We start from the raw sequence: 4805 nt of genomic DNA, 5'->3' as shown, positions 1-4805 counted from the left end.
TCCACGTATTTCTTCCGTATATAATCTTCAAGCCCATCTTGATCGTGGCCCACCTCTGACTTGGTCAAATTCTGGTGATAACACAATCCCACTTTTCACCTCAGCCGTCGGATGTGGTAATTATTTTATCACCTTTTGCTTGTCCAAACGAGCCAATGACTTATGGGACCAGTTGTGTGTGCGGGCCACCGGTCGGAGGCACCCACGCCCGCTCGTTCGAGTCATCTTCTTTCTCCTGCGCGCGTGTGGGGCAGTGAAAACCCTAGATCGCGAAGCACCCAATCCCCGCGTCTCCTCCTCCCTTCTCAGCCTCGCTCGAGTGGAGGCAGGTGGGGAACAGAGGCGGCTCGACGACGCAGCGGTGCGATGGGGCTGGGCTGGTGCGGGGAAGGGCGGCTGCTATGCATCGCGGGTCGAGGGCGCGGTGGTGGGTTGGCGGCGGCGACCTGTGTGGCGGCGACGACGGCGTGCGGGAGGAGGAGGGAGGCGGAGCTGCGCCGGCCGCCCAGGTGACAAAGAGGAGGCTGGGGCGCAGCGTGGAGGTGACGGTCGGCCCGCCTGTAGATGCGAGGCACGGGAGCGGCGATTGTCGCGGGTCAACGACGCGGTGATGGGCTGGCGGCAGCGACCTGGCGCGATGGGGGATGACCTGGGGCTGACCACCGGACGTGCGGGGACGGAGCGGCAGGTGGTAGCGCGGGGATGAGGTTCGTCTTGCTTCTCCCTCCTCTCTTTCTCTGTGTATCTCTCTCTCATCTCTCACTCTCGTTTTTCTCCTTTTTATCATGGACGGCGGCCGGATCTTTTGGAGAAAGCGGCGCGGTGATGGACTACTGGATGCCTAGAAGGGAGGAAGAAGGGGCGGGTGGCATGGCCTCAACGGGACGAGGAGGAGGCGGATTCCGGCATGGCCTGCACGGCTGCACTTTCTTCTCGGTACCTTCGCGTCTATGGCCTCCTCGCTGTCAAAATAGATTGATCTAAATCATCCTTTCGACTCGTGGAGGGCTTGGTGGTCAGCGGCAAGGTAGGCAATGGATACCTCCCCTTCTCTCTATTTCTTGATGGTTACAATAATCTGTCTAAGTTTTACATGTTACTTTGTGGTTTTGTTCTTTTTTTAATCTCAGGATCTGGTTTCTTCTTGCTAAGATGAGGTGGTCTCATGCTCTGTAGGTTTCCGACAGCATGTTTGTTTTAATTCTTGACTCAACTGAAATTTGTTTTATCTGCAGGCAGTGGCATCTAAAACGGTCTTGTCTCTTACACCACTTGATGTGCAGCTCATCCCGCACTACAGCTGGGAAGGAAGGCCCCAAGGCGAACCATTTTTCATCTCTTACTGCTCTATTAATAAGAGATTTGCACGTCACGAAAAGAACAAGAAAATATTATGGGTTTTATGATGCATGGTTAGAAACATTTTGAGTTAGTTTATGTTCACGAAAAGAACACTAAAAGAGACGAACTAATTTGAATTAGTTTATCTACATTTTGCAGGCTGATATTTTTGTCAGTTTGTAACTCCTTAAATTGATTTAGGTTGTGTTTGGTTTTGGTTAATTTATAGAGGAATCAAAAAGGAAGAAGGCACATGAATAAGAGAACAAGGCGACTCTGGGTTGGCTCTCGTGGTGGCGCTGGGTGAAGGAGATGATGGGGCCGTTGTTGGGTGGAGGAGGGGGGTTGGGGTGTTACCTAGAGCGCAGATGATGGGGTAAATTTTTTTCTATAAGGTTCTAGACAAAACTTGGTTCAATACTACATGCTAAACAAGATGGTTTTCCTTATAAGCTAGAAAATTTGCATTGCTACTTGGTGTTTGTGGTTTTTTTACCTATTGGGAGAGAGAAAAAAGTCGTCTACTTGCTAAATTAGTTTATATATAAAATACTACCCTTTGAAGACATGGGTCTTGGACATTTTTAAGCTGTACTACATGGTATGGTAGTAAGTAGGAAACAGCTATAAATTTAGTAGTCAATGCGCTCATGGATTTACTTGTGGGGACTTAATCTGTCTTTTAGCTCAGGTTTGATGTCCTAAGTTTTGCCATATGAATTCAATGAAGGTTACACAAGGCGATAGTTTAATCTTTTCCAGGATGAACTCAAAGAACCAATTGGGAAATCAGAAAACTACCATGATTTTTATTTCTATGAAATTGCCACTCATTGGTATTTCTGCCAGCTTCCAATTTCATGTTCCCCAATAGTACTGCTTATGCTTTAGGTTTGATATTATTTCCTTCAAGAATTCAGAAGAAGATTTCTTATTGTAGGTTTGGTGGATTTAGTTGACACATTGCTTGTTTGGATAATACCGTGAAAACATATCATGGAGAGAGTCCATCTGGTAAAGATAACATCGAACATAAAATATATGGATGATACAGCTATTATGAAGCAGTAAAGAAATGACCTTACTTTTATAGTACTTTATATTTTGTTTCTATTTTGAAGAACTGCTTTACCACATCGAGATAAAATCCAGAAGTAATTTGCCTACATTTATTATACTAGCTCTAAAGTCTGAGATGTCTCTGCTTTCTGTACGGTTAATTTGTGGGCATATCATTGCCTCTGTCTCCTAATTGGGTGATGAGCCTATGGTGTAGATTTTTGTGGGCACGTGTTTGTGATCTACCATGGTATCTAGCTTCATTTCTATCATGATACTGAATTTCTTAGTGCTTCAGTGTGTTATCTCGTGATTTATGTGGTGAGGGACAAATATGTAATGGAGGATATATTGTTGTTTTAGTCACCACTGTTTCATGTGCTACTAGGCACAAATTTCTGATATTAGCAGCTCTGGTTGTGTGCATCTTTTCTTTGTATACACTATGATTTGCTTTTTTTTATTTCCCTTCTGTTTCATTCTCTAAGAATACTTGCTTTCAAAGATATACCAATGAGACAATCAGACAAATGGTAAAATTTTGTGTGCACTGACAGAGATCCTATCAAGTACACTAACTTGGTGTCCCTTGATCACCCTGGCATAATATTCTCCAATTTTGCATCCATTGCATCCTATTGGGAAACTACATGTATGGTCATATAGCTTTCTTGACTATTTTGGTTTCCGGACACTTATCTCCCTCCCGGTTGCTCCTCACTCTCACTCATCCTTCAGCCAGTGGAATGCATGGTCAAATTGCCACAGCCCTTGTGGTTTGCTTACTACAATAGAAATCCAAAATACACCCACTGGTCATTTTTTATTGATATAATTTATAAACAAGTTCTAATCATTATGTCCTCGGTTTCTTAGCTCCCTACCATTGTAGGGTTTGTACCTACAGCCTACTACCTTCACAGTCAGTTTATTTTCTATTTTATGGTGTCCAGTAGTTTACCTAAACGTTAATACCTTGCTTTTCGTAGAGAATCTGAATAACAAAGGTGCGAATTGAGAAGGTTCTCAAGGCTGGTGCTAATATTGTAGATAACATGTTTCAGCATCATTATTAATTGTTAAGGTAAGCTAGATTTATGACAACTTTCTCTTACATGTTGAGTCTCAGCAGTATTACTATTATATTCTCTTGCGCATTAATTACTTTGTGAAGTGGAATATTCTAAACTTGACCTTTTAATGCATAATAATTATCCTAGAGAGAATCAACATGTACTAATTGATCATATTTCTAAGGCATGCTCTTTGCGGGCTTCACATCCCTCTGCTTGATTGCTGGTCTTCGTTTGTTATCTACCCGTTGTGTAAGATTTTCCAAATTATATATCTTCTTTATCATATTTCTTGATTCCTGAGAAAATTCAGAAAGCATGCTCATTTCCTAAAGTGTTTTTCATTTAGTGCCAGAGCACATGAGTAGCAAACACACAAAATATAATCTCCCAAAACAAACCTATGTGCCTATATCGGGCGCGGCCGCCGCCATTGAGGTGATGGGGGAGGTGGGCGAGCGGGAGGGTCGAGGCCCGGCGGTGAGGTGGCCGGCGGGCGACGGTGCTGTGGCGACACCGAGGGGCAGGATCCGGGGAGGACATGCGGGATCTGGTCATGCCGGTCTTCCTCTGCGTTGCTACTTGCACTGCTTCCTCCTCCTCTTGGCTGCCTCGTCTCCCCCAGGTAGGAAATCAAGGGCTCCAATTCTTCTCTTTTGTTTGTTTGATTCTCAGATGGATTCATCGGGTCTGCAAACTTGCCTACCCTTTGTGTACTTTCTTCCTGTGGCAAGGTAGTTGGTGCAAGGGTCTTATTTGCTGCCTTGGGTTCGATCTGTATAAAAAAAACCGGGCACACTTGCTAGATGCAGTCTTTGCTGCTTTGTGCAGTACAAAAAAAGATGGTTCATTGCTTCAGCTGCTATTTGTTGTTGATAGATGCAGCTGCTGGTACACAGTACACGCAAGTTTCCCCAGCTGTTATGAACGTGCCTTCCCATTTTATTTCTGGATAAAAAAGGCGGATGAGGATTCAAGAACCATAAATTCACTTGAATAACAGAATAGGATTATGACCCCTAGCAAAGAAACTGAGGGGAAAAATGGATCTTGACTAAATGCTAAAGCAAAGCTAAATATACTTGATAGCAAACAAAAAAAAAAGGCTTCTTCAGATAATGGGCTTTATTTAGCCAAGTGGATAGTAGTATTACAGTTCCCAAATCTGCAACACAAAACCTTTCTTCAGATAATGGGCTTTATTTAGTTAACTGGACAGGGTCATGCTTTTTCAAGATTAAATAAAAAGCGGAGGTTCCTGTATACATGATAGGTGTAAATGCAGCTTGTATTTTGCAGGTTAAGTGGTTTCCTTCTTACCGCAGAGGAAGA

The 4805-nt window shown here is 43.8% G+C and overlaps 1 long non-coding RNA gene across 1 annotated transcript; it reads left to right on the top strand.

The window, feature by feature from the left end:
• The first annotated feature begins 802 nt into the window (after positions 1-802).
• On the top strand, positions 803-4046 carry LOC127301066 (uncharacterized). Its single transcript, XR_007851834.2, has 5 exons — positions 803-936; positions 1236-1717; positions 3390-3484; positions 3658-3725; positions 3823-4046. It is a non-coding gene; the product is annotated as an uncharacterized lncRNA (long non-coding RNA).
• The last annotated feature ends 759 nt before the right edge of the window (positions 4047-4805 follow it).

The sequence above is a fragment of the Lolium perenne genome, chromosome 7 (genome assembly GCF_019359855.2).
Source record: "Lolium perenne isolate Kyuss_39 chromosome 7, Kyuss_2.0, whole genome shotgun sequence".
NCBI lineage: Eukaryota > Viridiplantae > Streptophyta > Magnoliopsida > Poales > Poaceae > Lolium > Lolium perenne.
Note: the sequence above shows the minus strand (reverse complement) of the source record. Positions and strands in the feature narration are given on the sequence as shown.